The sequence below is a fragment of the Mesoplodon mirus genome, assembly GCF_964341445.2.
Source record: "Mesoplodon mirus genome assembly, chromosome: 9".
Classification (NCBI taxonomy): Eukaryota; Metazoa; Chordata; class Mammalia; order Artiodactyla; family Ziphiidae; genus Mesoplodon; species Mesoplodon mirus.
Genome location: NC_138985.1, coordinates 16079721 through 16095799, shown reverse-complemented (window position 1 = coordinate 16095799; position 16079 = coordinate 16079721). Strand labels below are relative to the sequence as shown.

The 16079-nt window shown below is 37.7% G+C and overlaps 1 long non-coding RNA gene across 1 annotated transcript; it reads left to right on the top strand.

Annotated features, from left to right (window-relative positions):
- The first annotated feature begins 529 nt into the window (after window positions 1-529).
- LOC309810419 lies at window positions 530-15617 on the top strand. The gene is made up of 2 exons (XR_014294978.1): window positions 530-730; window positions 15448-15617. It is a non-coding gene; the product is annotated as an uncharacterized lncRNA (long non-coding RNA).
- The last annotated feature ends 462 nt before the right edge of the window (window positions 15618-16079 follow it).

The window sequence follows — 16079 nt, the reverse complement described above, 5'->3', positions numbered from 1 at the left end:
GCCGGAGCAGAAATAGAGGCACCTGGACTTCGGCTCGCCTATTGCCGGGCGCTGCGGCTCGAGCGCCGCGAGCCTCGGGGCGCGGAATCCTGGCGTGAGAAAGCCGAGCTCTGGGACCCGCCCGGCGTGCACTCGCCGGAGAAGGCCTGGGCGCTGCGAGCCGGGTGGAGGCGTCGGAGTTCACTGATTAGACAGGCTTTGTCTTCTCACGTTTCAGTCAGACCCGTCGCAGAGTTCTCAGAATTCCCCTCAGAGGAGCGTATAAAGTTAGAGAACTGCAGACTGGTTTTTCTGTCAGCCAGGGAGGGGGAAGCAGCGCCCCGGCCCCGGGTGCAGACGGGAACTTAGCGGAGGCTTGTCTGGTGAAAGGCGTTTCCAGGCACCGAAGGGTAGGGGCTTCACTTTGCCAAGTTAGAAGAAGCGGGAAGAAAGGGAGTGCGGGATGGGGGTGGGGACGGCTGCGGTGAGCAGCCTCCTCAGAGAACTGGGCAGTTTCACGCGGGATCTGCGGCGAGACCGCTGGGCACGCCCTCGCCGCGGGCGCCCTCAGAGCTGCCGGGCTGAGACGCGGGAGAAACCCTAAGTTGACCCGAGCAGACAGCCTCCTGCTACCTTGAAGGAGAAGAAGTCTCCAAGGGTTGACAGAGCGGCAGAACAGGGGCTGGAACTCAGCTCGCTGGCCCGCCACCAGGCTCCTTTCCCTTCACCAAGTTTGCGGCCGGGAGGAGAGGTGAGGACCGGGGCGCCAGGATGCAGGAGGGCCGCTGGGTTTCACTCAAAGGCTAGTTTCGTGTGAGATGTTAGGGGTGACTTTTTAAGTTCTTGTAACTGGTAGGTGAATTTAATTTGCTTTAGTTTCAAAATGATAATTAAAAAGAAAAAAAAAGGCGCACACCCACTCATCTCTTTAAAGCAAAGCATGAAAAGCACTGAGCTGTTAGGATTCTTGCTGTCTGAGATGAAGACAGTGTGGGAGGCAAGCGGAACAGTTAAAAATGCTTAGTCGACCCAAACAGAAGGACCCAGTTTGAATTCAGGCTCTGCTACTTAGCAAGAGTGTGATCTTGAATGAAGTGTCGACCTTTCTGAGCCTCAGTTTCCTTACTTGTTAAATAGGATTAAATGTACTCATCTGACAGGAGTACGGTAAGGATGAGATCAGGCAGTACGTGCAAAATGCTTACCTGACATAGATGGGTAGGCACTGAAAATGATAATTTCCTCTTTTTTCCCCTTCTCGTATAACTCACTGTTTGGGGAAGTGGGGGATCAAAGTTAGTCACAACGGAAGAGATCTTAAAGAAAGATGATTTAACCGTGTCTTTTTTCACTTGAGAAAATGGGCCCCCATGAATTGGCTTTGATTGATGAGGATTATTCAGTGAGCCAGGAGCAATGCCAGGATCTGAAGCCAGAGATGCAGGCAATGCCCAGGTATGGGCAGGACTTTTTGTACCACAGCCCAGTGTCACCCAACGAAGTTGGGTTTTAGCATTATGAGATACAGTCTTAAGTGGAAATTGGTAATTAGAACCGAATACAGTGTGTATTTTTAAACGCCATTTACAAACTAACACGTACGGGTAATACTAATATTTATAAAGTTCTTTTTTATCGTTTTTTTAAACATTTATCACATGTTGTTCTATAGGCTTTACATATATTAATTTGTTTCTCCTGACATCTTAGTAAAGTATGTACTATTATCATCCCCTTTTACAGATAAGGAAACTGAGGCATACAGAGGTTAATTTTTGCAAGGCTGCAGTTTTAGTCAGTGGTGAAGCTCATATTCAGACCCAAGTGTTTGGCTCAAGACGTGGTCTCAGTCACTGTGTTGTACACTCTTTCCATACAACTACCACATATCCTACCAGCAGTCATTACATAGTGTCCCCAGAGGTTGGGTCTGCGTTTTATTGTAGAGGTGCTTAGGGAAAAAGAAAACAAACGGGGCAGGAATTTGACATAAAAGCATTTTACCCTTAAGAACCCAGGAGAGTCACTGAGGGGTGTGCCAGCTAATTTAGTGTTTGGAAGCTTCTAATTCATCTCTTTTTTTGTCCTGAATTGTGATAATTAGAGCTGGAACCTGTAAACATTTCTTTGTTTTCATTGGCTCAGTGTTAGCACTTGTCAATAGAAGGTGCTGGAGGGACACTGCATATAAAAGGGGCTCCTCTTCTTGTTTCTTTTCTTCTTGCTCCTATGGTGTGGTGGTCAGTGGTATCCAAGAAACCAGTATTCCACACCCTGCAGGAAGTTTGGCCAGTTCCCCAGTGTGTGACTTCCTAGTAAGCCTCACCAGCAACCCAGTGGGTGACTTCCTAGCAAGTTTCACTGGCCCCTAGCTGGTGGTTTTTCTCACCAGCCCAGTCTGTGACATCTCAACCCATGTCTTGACTGTCAAATGGGCCACAGCCTCATTATCTCCAATGAAGGCTGTCTCTCAGGCTTTGTAGGGTCGAGAGCAGGGATGGGGGTAGTTCATCAAAGTTACCCCTCCTTGAGTACTCTCCCACAGCCCTGGAGGTAGTGTCTCCTCCCTTAATCCACTCTTCCTGTATTCTTTAGTGATATCCTCTCCTCTCCTAAAAGAAGAATTGCTAGTTAATAATTCTTTATATTAAATTTTCCCTGTTCTAATTTTGGTGTGATTTCTGTCTCCTGACTGGATCTTGACTCATACAAGGTGAAGAATCATGTAGAACCCTGAGGAAAGTGCTTTCTTGGTGTCAGAAGTTGGGATCTTGCCTTTAGCTGTGCAACCTTAACTAGGTCACTTACCCTGTCAGAGCTTGTGCCCTCATTTGTAAAAAGGGAATGAAAATATATATGACAGGGTTGTGTGAGCATCTTGTAAAATTGAATGCTCTTTAAATGCACTTAAACGTGAATGCACTTTAAAGTTGTAACATGCTATCAAAATTGAAGGTTTTAATTATCAGTATAGGACCAGAATAGCAAAGAAGGAGATACTTGAAGAAAAAAATTACGTCTTGGCAGTGGGAGGGGTGGCATTTCCTATAACGTTTATTGTCATCAAATAAATACATTGTTTGTTCATTGGTTGGTTTACTTTGCCTAGCTTTTCAGAGATGAAAGCAAATAGTTGTGAATCTTAAGTTTTTCAAGTTTCCAGCTCTCTGAAAAATATGACTGAAATTATGACCATTTTGAAATGCTAGATTCAGACTAATTTGGTTACTTTCTATTCTGGTATCCTTCACATTTGCTTTATTTCTCCTTTGTCTCCTTTATCCTTTCTGGGATGGATGCCTATGTCACGAAAGAATTATTTCATGGCACTAGAAACTGCGTGCTATTCCAAAAGAAAAATAGTTCAGGAATCTTAAAAGCTAAAGAAAGAAAAACATGAGTACATTCAATCCTTAGGAGTTCTATGAGGTAGATGCTTGTGGCAGACCCAGTTAAGTTCCATCCTGATCCCTTAGGATCCCTTTGCTTGGATCCGCCTTACCCCTAGCTTCTGTGTTCTTTTACTTCTCAGAGCCAGCCCCTGAGACTCTCTTTGGAAGACTGCCCAAGGGCTACTAGACTCATTTCGCCTTCAGGCACAGAGAGCCAAAGGGGAACCACTTAGAAGTTCACTTCCCTCCTAGGACACCGTTTGCCAAGGACTGCCCTACACAGTATAAAAGCCTCTAGTAATAAGAAAATCTGAAGTGCAATTTACACCCCAAGGCTCCCCTGCAGGATCATGCTAGAATTTTGCCTGAAATCACTTCCTTCCCTATCTTGCTTACTCTGTTATTTATGTGTTTTTCCTGGAAGTGTTTTGTTAATAAAACAATTGCACAGTCCTCACCTCAGAGAGTGTTTCCGGGGATCCTGACCTAAGAAATTGCTATTCCTTTTTACAGACGAGGAAACTGAGGCTCAAATATTATAAATTGCCCAAAGCCACACTACCTATAAAGGGTGAATTTGTGACTTGATCCATGTCTATGTGACTCTAAAGCTCCTACTTCTAATGCTGTATTATATTTAAAGTCCCTAATACTGAGTATTTTTAAATTTACTCTCTGAACAGAAGTGGACACAAAGCTCAGCAATTGGTTGATCAACAGACATAAAAATTATATCCATATATTAAGAGATCTTTAAGTGTTTGAGGAGGAAGTATAAAGAACCATCAACAGTAAGACCGAAGTGCGGTGTGCCTCATCTAGGAAAACCTTTACAAAGGTGAGAGCTGCCTGACCAGAGCTCTGATGAAGATACAACTCATGTTTTAGAAGAGACTGTAAATGTTCAATGTGGTTTTCAGTCACAGGCTTTCTTCATGCCAAGGCTGAGTTGGGTATTTGTGTTTTTCCTGTTGATTCTGTAACAAATTTCCACATTGGTGGTTCAAAACAGCACAGATTTATTATCTATAGTTGTGGAAGACCAGGAGTCCAGTTCTCACGGGGCTAAAATTAAGAAGTTGGAGGGGCTGTGAGTCTTCTGGATCTCTAGAAAATCCTATTCCTTGCCTTTTCCCACTCCTACAGGGTGCCTGACCTCCTTGGTATATGGCCCCCTTCCTCCATCTTCAGTGCCAACAACAGCCAGTTAAGGCCTACTCACATCCCATCGCCATGACACTGACACCCCTGCTTACCTCTTCTACTTTTCAGGACTCTTGTGATTACATCAGGCACCCAGGTAACCCAGGATAATCTCCCTAGTTTAAAGTCAGCTGATTAGTAGCCTTAGTTCTATCTGTAAGCCTAATTTCCCTTTGCCATGTAACATAACATATTCACAGGTTCTAGGGATTAGGACCTAGATATCCCTTAGGGGGCCATCATTCTGTCTGCTGCAGTATTATAGGATACCACATATTCATATCCTCACTGTTTCTAACTTAGTTCAGGTTATCAACATAACTACCCCAATACTATTGTGGTTATTTTCCCTCTCCCTGCCTTTACCTCAAAAACCTCTGTTTGGATTAGCTGAAAGAACTTTCTGAAACCTCTCCTTTCTCCTCTGCTTAAAATCCACTAATGCTGCCCATTACATACACAGTAAAGTACAAACTTCTTATTTTGGTTTGATCCTCTTCTGCCCCGTCCGAACTCTCCAACCACATCTCACTATATACCCCCTGGAATTGGAACCCAGGGCACCCAGCCAATGTGTATTCTCCAAAACAAACACAGACTAAAGGAAGCCCCTTTATAGCATCTGTTCTAGGTCCCGTGAAATATCATTAAAGACAGAAATTTAAACATTGAACTTCAGTAATATTTTGATCAGGGCAGTGAGGTACAGTGCCTTGTGCCAAAACCCCACCATATTTGGGACCCGAGACATCTGACTCGTGTGTCCTACCAAAGGGTCAGGCCTGGGTCTCCCCTTCCACGTACAACCTTTTGTTTCATCCATCCTGAATTTCTTAGTTTCCTTGACTCCCGAGGCTATTTCTTGGTTCTTTGCCTGAAATACAGCCATCTCTCTTTGTTTGTGGGGCTTGTACCTGCTTACCCTCTAAGACATACCTCTAAGGCCCTTTTCTCTCAGGAGCCTTTTCTAACTCTTTTTTTTTTTTTTTCCTACCAACATAACACAAACTCTTCTTTATGTCTCCATGCACCCTTTGTGGAAACATGGCTTCTAATACACTTCCTTATTTTCAAGTCTGTCCTCCACAACAAGAATAGCTGGGCCTTTTTAGTTCATCTTTGCATTCTTATCGTTTTGCGCATTCTCTGGCACAATGTAAGTGCTCAGCAGAATTCTGCCTAATAACAGATATATCCAAAGTGATAGTGTATGAAATTTCACTATCTGACCACTACCTTAATGTGAATTTTTATATTTAGTGTTAAACGTTTATCTCTTTACATTCATACTAATGTCTTAAGAAAATGGAATGCGGAAGAGCACATATTGATGAAGAAAAGACAGAATATACTTAGCCTTGAGGCTGAGGTTAAGAAAAGAAGCCAGATTCTTCAAGACCTTGGAACAGGGTCTGAGAGGTAGTAGTGATGTTGGTGGTGGTGGTGGTGGAGAATAAACTTGACCTGCTTCATAGTTTGTCCATGGCCATTCCTATTATTAAACCTCTTTTCACTCTCGCTACAGTATTCGCACAAAAATGCTAATCCATATTTATAAGGGAGATTTATTTAGCGTGATGCAAAGCATCTTACACTTTTCTATCAGATCATCTCCAACAATAATATACTCACCCACCGCCAACCAAAAGTAATCTTATTGGAAGTCTCCAGTTTTCATCTAAAAGTCCTATGGATTTTAGATTCTACTCTGTAGTAGTAGGTTCATATTTATACCAATGTGAAATATGACTTTTCCCTCAAACTTTGCCAAATGATGTTTCAGGAGGATTTGCCATGTTTATCTGGTGGTTTCTGGGCCCAGCCCAGTGACTCCACATGATGTGCACAGCTTACAGCCAGTGACTGGAAATACAAGCGCAAGTACTGGAGAGAGTTTGGGCTACAGAGATAGATGTGGGGACACTTTGAAACCTTGAATCTTTGGCCTAACCTAGCAGAGTGCAAAACACGACAAGAGGAAAACACTGAACTCTGATTTGTAATATCTTTTACTAAGCAGAGAGGAGAGGAAAGATCAGTGAAGAAGACTATATTCTAAGGTGAGGATCTAATGGTGAGAAATCAGGCCTCTGCAAGTTAGTGAGGGGAAGGATTAGGGTCTTAGACTTCTCCAAACACGTGTGGAACTGCATATTTTATTTGTTATCTTGTCAAATTACATTGTAGTGCTAATTCTCTTTACCTCAAAACCTCAAATATTTTGATGATTGTAACATTTAGGTTTCTATCAACTAATTTTTCATAGAAGGGCCAGAACTGTTTCATTTTAGCCTAGAATTAATGGTCATTGGTTGTGCTTCTGCATTTCATAGAGCCATCTTACTATTTTTAGTATTGGTCTTAGTATTGGGAGGGAATATATGGTCCAGCGTCTCCAGATCTCAGGAAATTACTTTCAGTCAGGACTGTCAACTAGTCACCTGGCCCTGTGTAAAAGATCTGGGGACAGTCAAGATTTGAGTACTTAAATCTATGAGAGTATTAGATCATTTTAGCTGCTAGAAAGTTCTGAACGAAGTGACTTTGGTCTTTGTAAAGCATCTCTTTGTGTGAAATTCATGGACCACGCAGACTACACAAAGTGAGGAAAGAGAACTACAAGATTGTTTAAATCATTGCTCCATCCTAACTACAGAGTTCACATGTATGGAGAGAAATTTGACCAGCTCAAGCAAAGAAAGCATGAAAATAATTTTTTGTTCTGTGACTGATGCTTTTGTTTCCTTATTCAACGTATGCACAAAACACAACAGAATAATGTTTTTGGATCTGGAAATGTATTCCTTCTTATGCAGTGTTATGCAGGCATACTTATTGAATGTCAATATCTGAATTTATCTGTCTTTTTTTATTATTTTGCTTTTTACTCACTTGGTACCTGTCAATCTTTTATCATCAATTTACATTCTATTAAACTCAAAAAGATATTCTTATAGCTCTTATACTTTTAGCCTTCCTTACTAGATTTTTTTAAACACTTCAAAAATTCAGGTACTTGGATTTCATGCCATCAAGTAGTTATATCTATATCCCCTCCTTTTTTTAATTTAAGTGAGTATTTCAATTGCCATCACTTTCTACTTTGTGATTCTAAATTTTTTAAAACCATCTTACTGTTTTTCATGCACTCATCCTTACAGAAAACTCTTCTCTATAAAATACTATTATCTCTTACATTTATAACTACTTCTATTTTTTCATATTATTATCTTCCTGTTTTCCAAATGCACATCTTAGTTTATTCTTTTTTTTTCTATGTATCTCCTTAGTATATGCCTTTAGTTTCCCATCAATTTCCATTATAAATTTTTTAAAAATTTAAAATATGCTACATGTATTTTTAACATGATGTTTAATGCCCATATTCTAATCCTCCCTAATAATTTTTATCATTTTGTTATTGATTTTAAATGACAATAGTTTCCATTTCAATTAAGTAAAAGAAGCAAAAAAGGCACGATATTATCATGGGCTTAATTTTTGTCAATAGTAGAAAATCTTGTAGGTATAAAGAAAGTTTATATGGAAATAAAGTGAACATTTTCTATCTTGAAATAGTGAGGAACAATCAGATGTGTTTTCTAGACTTTGGAAAAACACACTTCAAAAAATTCAAAGAAAAGTTCATCATGCTTCCTCAGTCAGATTACTAAGAAGCAAAAATTCTGATGAACAATTGGAGGCAATGAGAGTGTAATTCTAATCATACTAATTTTAATAATTTTGCAAACCTCTCCAGACACTATTCTGTGATGTGTGGTTTGCTTTTAACCATTCTGAATATCAGAGATGTCTTTCAGAATATGATGAATACTAGTGATCTTATCCCACCCTTTGTCCCCCATCATAAATGCACATGTACATATATCTTCCATATATGTACATATCATTTCATGTAATCTATAGATTCATTGATGCCCAACCATTTTTTGGTTAGGTGATTCTTTAAAAGCCCAACTTAAATAAATTTCTTATTTAAAAGTTTTTTTTTATTTATATATAATCAGCTGAAAGTAATCTTATCTACTGAACTCCTATGAAATGCTACCTGATCCTTTTCATCAGGTTGTATTACAAAATTCTAGGCATAGCTCAGCCTCACTTCTAGGCTATAACTTGAGAGCATGACTCATGTTCGTAGTCCTCACAGATGTTGAATGAATGAAGGAAAATACAATAGTAGGAAAAAGGAGACACATAACTACAATGAATATACAGTGTATAAATATACACATTTATACAGTTTATGTATAAACATTCCCTGAAGCTCCCACTTTAGCAGGATGCTAAATAAAAGAAATCTAAGTTTTCTCAGTACTAATGGAGATTTACTTCCTAGCTCTTTTCTCTGGAGACAAATGTAGGTCTCCTCAAGGATAGGAAGATTTGCATATGAGGTATGATTTAAAGGGCTAGAAACATCTTTTCTGCTGTCTCCAAAACGCTTCACTATGTTTTGTCATATTGCCTGATAATTTGCATTAGAGATTTATCCTTTTGAGCTAATAAAATGCAAACATCTCTGAAAGAGTTTCTTCTGCTTTAGTCATACTCATATGGCTACTAGTGAACAAAATATGTTCATTACAGGATAAAGGGAAGATTGCCAACTAACAAATCCCTAGAGTCTGTACTACACCAAACGTTGCTTAGCAATTTCTACAATTGTCTCAGTCTAGTTTACAAGAATAAAGAGATTAGAAATCAAGGGTATATGGGTATGTTAACATAAAGTTGTAAAATTGATATTTACAACTGTGTTTCTGTTCTCTATTGATTTAAAAGCAATGGAAATAGAAGATTAATAGGTGGGTGTCATAGGGTGGCACTAATTCAGTTCGGTGGTATTAAAAGGTGATTGTTAAGCCAAGAGTTGAATGAGACACAGCATACAGTTGTGTAAAAATCTGGGCGAAGGACTTTTCAGGCAGGGGAAAGGGGTAATACCTAGGTCCTGAGGTGGTAAGGAACTGGACAGGTCAGAAACTAAATAATTTCGACTTTCATTATTTTATACATTCAGTTATGCTACCACTTAGGTTAGTCTCTAAGGCCTTCCACAAGTTGGACCTTGTTTAAAATTTAATTCTTCCCTCACCTCTTCTCACCATGTTCCAGGCTAGTCTGTGCCTCTGTGACTTTGTTTAATAGCTGCTCATTCATTCATTCTTGCCTAATAAACTGTGGCTCATCTCTTAAAATCCACCTCAAGCTTTCACTCTTTGAGGAAACCTCTCACTCTCTGCCACCCATCATCCAAAGAATTGCTCAGTCTTTGTGCTACCATTGACTTATGCACTTGAGACACTGCTTTGCAATTACTAATTTATGTCTGCTTTTATCACTAGTAAGTTTCTTTAGGACAGAGACATTATAAATTCATCCTTGGGTACCTATGATCCATAATATTAGTAGTACTGCATTGTACATGGTACTAGTAGTATATAGTAGATACTCAATAAATCATTGTTCAATGAGTGAATGAATGGGATATCTTTTTGCTGTTGTGATTTAACTAATGTAACATTTATCTTCAGAACAGTTTCCATGACATATTTATTCTAGTTAATAGCTGTAAACTAACTCTAGACTATAGCCATATTCTATAACCACTAAAATGTTTATCATTGTCATTTCAAAAAATAAAATGTTAAATATTATCCTTCATATTTAATGCAAATTATGCTCGTGGAAATATTGTGGAAAGATTGAGTAATTTTTTGACACACAGTTTTCGATTTTTCCATTTAGCATACTTTAGTAGATTTTCAGCCTTTTAAATATGTTAGCATTGAGGACCAGGTACTACTTAATGAAAATCATTATTTAATAGTGTGTTTTTGTGGTTTGTTTGTTCCCCTTTTTAAGTTAGGGTGAAAGAATAGTGTTTGAGACATTCATTACATTTTATTTAAAAGAACTCACTGTTCCTAATTTGTAAGCTGAGGGCTTTTTCAATTCCTAAGTGTGTGGCAAAAGTGGAATAGCTGGATGAGGAGCTGGGAAGGAGAAATTATAGGAGATGTAGCAAGAGATGGAAGGAGAATACAGACCTTTTGGCAGGCCAAGTCAAAGGTAGTTTCTGTCAGGGAACTACTACAGCATCATACTTTAAGAGATGACCGAGAAATGGCATTAAAGTAACCATGCAGAATTGGAAATACACATTTGGAGCTTTTTTTTCCCAGAAAGTTTCCAATATATTGGTACTTGCCCAGTGTCTAAGGAGATAAGTGTCTAAATGATTGGCATTTGTTCTAGGCTTTATCTATAGTCATGGAGAAATTTTCACCTGCAGGTTCGTCTTGAAGTTGTGGTACAGTCACCTGATACACATTTACTGAATGAACTAAGCTAATGAGTAGAGGTCTAAGCCTTTAATATCAGTCCCTTTATTTATTTGTTTTTAAAGTTTGTGTTAGTATGGACTCCTAGATTCTCATTTAATCTAATGGATTAGAATACTAATATTCTTTACTTTGATGCACAAATTGTTTCAGATTTGGCCTGTAGGAGCTCCTTTAAGATGGTTTGCTTATCCTTTTGATGTGTCCCCCTGATTATTTGAACATTTCCTTGTTTCCTAATATAACAAAATGTTCCAAATTTATCTTGTTTTTTTATTCCCCAGCTCTGGAATCTGCCTTTCCCCACAATTAACTGTGATATTTTTTAGTGGAGAATGATATTTAGAAACCATAATATGGTGATTTGTCTTGTTTATTGCAACTGTTTGGCCATTTCTTCTAAGCCCTTTCAGTGGAGAGACCTAGGAATTGTATATAGAGATATTTCAAATATATTTATATGAAATATACTAAATGTGTAGGAAAAGATAACTAAAATTGTCATCTTATTATGATCAAAACATTAACATTTTTGAAGGGAAAATATTTGTTATCTACATATAATGGGCCTAGAAAGTAATAACATTAATCTTTTTTTTTTTTTTTTCTTTTTTGCGGTACGCGGGCTTCTTACCGCCGCGGCCTCTCCCGCCGCGGAGCACAGGCTCCGGACACGCAGGCCCAGCGGCCATGGCTCATGGGCCCAGCCGCTCCGCAGCATGTGGGATCTTCCCGGACCAGGGCACGAACCCGTGTCCCCTGCATCAGCAGGCGGACTCTCAACCACTGCGCCACCAGGGAAGCCCAATAACATTAATCTTGAACTAAGTACACCCAAATAGGTTTCATTAACAGTTAAACATAATGTATCTTAGAATCTCAGCTATTGGAAGGAGACATTGTCTAGAACTGTGATCTAGGTGTTATACAGTAGACCCTTGCAGTGTTGTTTTGGATCTGTGTTGGAAGAGAAAAATAAGATCAGGGGACAAAAGCTTGTCCTAATCCTTCCTAAAACTTTTAAGCACATGGAGAAAAGATATTGAGCATTCATTACATTCAGAATCTTGAAATGAATGTATAGTTATGAGGAGTATAAACAAACAAGGATGTAGTGACACTATCCACATGGAAACAATACTAGTGTCCTCTCTTTGGATAACTACGCTATAGGTGCAATACTAACCATTCCACTTAGCAATAGCTTGATGATTATTTGGCCACCAACATGAATAACTTGTTAAAAGAAGATGATGAGGAGTTGTGAACATCTGAATAATCAGGATTTACATCATAAAATCCTAGACTATGTATCCAAATTCTTACAGAGTTTTCTCCCAGCCTGTCATGGAGGGCTTTAATAGTCTGTTTCTTCTATTACATTGAAAACCAGAGCTTCTCTACTTGGCTTACTAATTCCAAAGATTAAATCATTAAAGGTAGGAGCTTACCTTTACTGATTTATTTGCTTTTCAGAAAAATTAAGTATAGCCTGATAAGGTTCATTTTATGTAGTATAATAAACATAGATTCTCATTTTAATAAACACTTGCTAACTATTGCATTATAGTAATTTAATAATGACCTGAAAATAATGTAAAAATATATGTGTACATATATGTACATATGTTCATATAATACATATGTTATTTTTAACTTCAGAAATCATAAAAAATAAAATAGATACCTGAAGAAGCCACAGCTGTAATTAAAAATAATAATAATTTGACAGTGTTAGAAGGCAAAATTAACTAACAATTATTAAGAAGTTACTATGTGGTACACACCATATGTATTGCCTTTTATTTGATTATCAAACAATGTAATTACTAGAGCTATTATTATCCCCATTTTATAGAAGAAGAAACTGAGATTACCTACCTTATTAAACTTGGTCAACTTCTTGTAACTTATAATTAATACATTATAGAAATAGGACTCAAACCCACATATGTTTACTTTAGACCCCATGCATCACATAAACATTCACATGAACTATGCCACATAAATCACACTACTTCGGGCCAATAACAATTTTACTAAATTGATTCTTTGTTTTTTTGTCTGTAAAAGAAGGATGTTGGCCTATCTTAGCCATCCTCAATGTTTTTAACAATCAATAAATGCTTTCATCACACGTAATATTTTTTTAATGTTCTGTATTCATGATTGCAAAATAACTATGACTCAGTTATGCTTTGAACTTAATTTCAGTGCTATTAATTAAAACACATCTGTATACATCTGAAAAATACCAGTCGTGACAATAGCACAGAGAGCTTGGTTTTGAAAAATAATTTAAATTATAATTAAAAATGAACCAAAGGTATATAGAGAAGGTGTGGACCACACATATGTGGCTGAAAGCTGACCCACAGTCATCTTAAATGGATTTTATCAAAAGGGATGCCTAAAAGATGCCAACAGAGAGAGTCTGTGAAGAGATGGCCTGCTGAGACCCAAATCACAGTGAAGTACCCTTGAGAGATGCCTGCTAATGAATGGGGAGAGGAGTAAATGGTCTGAAGAACCCTAAAGGAAATGAAGCACCCTGCAAGGGAGAAAGACCAAGAGTCAGCTTTGACACCTCCCAAACCAGACAACAGTCAATGATGGCAGCTCACAAAAGTACAAGCATGCAGGAGCTTTGCTATACCCTCACATCTCCTCTCTCCACCATCTTAAAACCTGGTGTGGTCAGAAACAGTGCTAATTAGCATTTGAGGAGAGGAAGAAGACAAGTTGGGAAAATAAAGTATCTATCCAAGTCATACTGTATACTACAGGGCTGCCTTCTGTTGCATGGTTGATTAGGTGAGTGCAGAAGCTTTAATTTTGAATGAAGTTTGGAGTTTTTATTATTTACTCTAGCTGTACCTATCAGTTTCTAAACTGAAAGTGATTAAAGTATCAGGAGGATTTTTATTATTTAAGAGAGAGGTGGGGGATGAATCAAAATTCTGTCCAGGGGAGGGAGAAGAATTACCTTATAGAGCATACTCCCAGGGACATTTTGAGAGAAAACAAAGTTACTTAATTATTTCATATTTTAAAAATTCTTGTTTGGTTATTCTCTCAATTGTGTTTTTATATATCCTTTCTTCCTAAATGCTTTAGCCATAAGCAAATAGGGTAAAGTTTTCATATACAAGATTATACATGTTTTCCTTTATAATTGGAGAAACTGGTATTTTATTTGAACCCCACGTGTCATGTGACATATTTGACACCCTATATCATACCTAGTGTGTGACTATTTATAAAACTCAAATTATCTCAAATCAACAGGATCAAAATTAGATTTGAAAAAATGTATTCAATAAGATGTATAAGTTGAGGTAGAATTAATCCTAATTGAATTCACAGAGAACTTTACATGTAAATCTGTAATATGTATTATATTAGATGCGACTTAGTATTAGATTTGCATTTAGAAAAATGTACTATGTTCAGTTCTGAGTATCACTTAGGCAGAATATTAGGACAGATATCCTATCTTGACTGTCTTCTCCCCCCTCCCCACCACCTAAATGTCATTGAAAAATCTGTTCATCTTGATTATCAACCTTAAAGACTGGTTTTGAAGAATGCAGAGAACCTGAGATTTACATTTTAGTGGGAGATAGAATATAATTAAGAAAAATTTTTATAGGTACAGAAAAATGTCCTTAAGAGGTAACAATTTTAATACCTTAAAAAACTTATCTATCAAATACTGAGTTTTAGATATTAAGGCTAGCAAATATATACAAAATAAAAGTTTCTTGAATAAATGTACAACATTTAGCTTAAAGAATCCATTTAGGACTTAATATTCTGCTATCAGTATGTGGGTATTAAAATTGTTTTTTGAAACATATTGGTAATTAACTCAGAAAAATCCTTGGAATTTGGATTTAGGTGCTACTATTTAGATTTTAGATATTGTCCAAAGGAGGTTGGTACTGTTTATAACGTGGGCCCTAAAGTCACCCTAAAGTAAGGTGACTTACTTTATAAAAAAAGAATATTCTAGTATGCAAAAAATGTTAATGGTGTCTAATGACATCATTCTCACAAGTATAATGCAGAGAGTAAAGTACTTAAAACATTTCTTTATATTATTTCATTATTAACAATGGCTATTCATGAAAAAATAAAACCCTCAAATATAGCAAAAGTGAATAGTTACTGAAACTTAGTATCACTCTGAAAATTTATGTTGCTTAAAAATACTGGTTGGGATTATATAGCATTCTGAATTCAATGACTTTTAGACCATCTCAATTTACTACCTAAGAGCTATTCCTCACTACCTCCTTAATGATAAGAAAGAACCCCTCTTTGCTCAGATTGGCAATGTCCCCAGATAAAACACTCACCTTCTCAGACTCTTTTGCATCCAGGGGTGGCAATGTAACAAAAGTGTAGGTGATGAGGTCCAAATATGTTTCTGCTGGAGACTTCTGGGAATATTTTTGTTTTTCTAATACTGATATTCTTTTTATCCCTTTCTCTCTCTCCAGGCTACAGCACAACTGAAGAGGGAGAAACCATCTTGCCTCCATGATTGGACAAACATGGAGATAAAAGCTTCCCTGTGTGGATGATAGAGCAAAATGTTAGAAGGGGCTCAGACTCCCTTCCTTCAGACTTCTTGATATGTGAGGAAAATAAAATGCTATTATAAGGTTAAGCTACAGAAATGGGCTTCTATTTTATTCAACTAAATACATCACAATTCAGACAGTGTCCATTAAATTGGTAAAAGTATCCACTTTAAAGGGTTAATCTGAGGGACCCACCAATACGTTACACAATCAAATCTCAGAAAAAAATTAGTTTTTTTAATTCACTGTAATTTTGAAATTGATCTTTCATAGTCTTTTAGTTATCAAACTATTAAATACATTTGACCGTTCAAATAATGTTGTGAATAATGCCAATGAATCCTGTTATTTTTCTCAGTGTGAGTAGGATTGTTTGTGTGTGCGTGTGACAGATTGTTACCTGTACTTCTACCCAGCAGATATAAATTGTAAGTTCCTTGGATTTTATTAATTTTCTAGAGCAGCTCATAGCACTCAGTAAACAAGTTTATTTACTAGGATACCATGGAAAAATTGCATAAGGCAAGGGATGGGGAAAGGGCACAGAG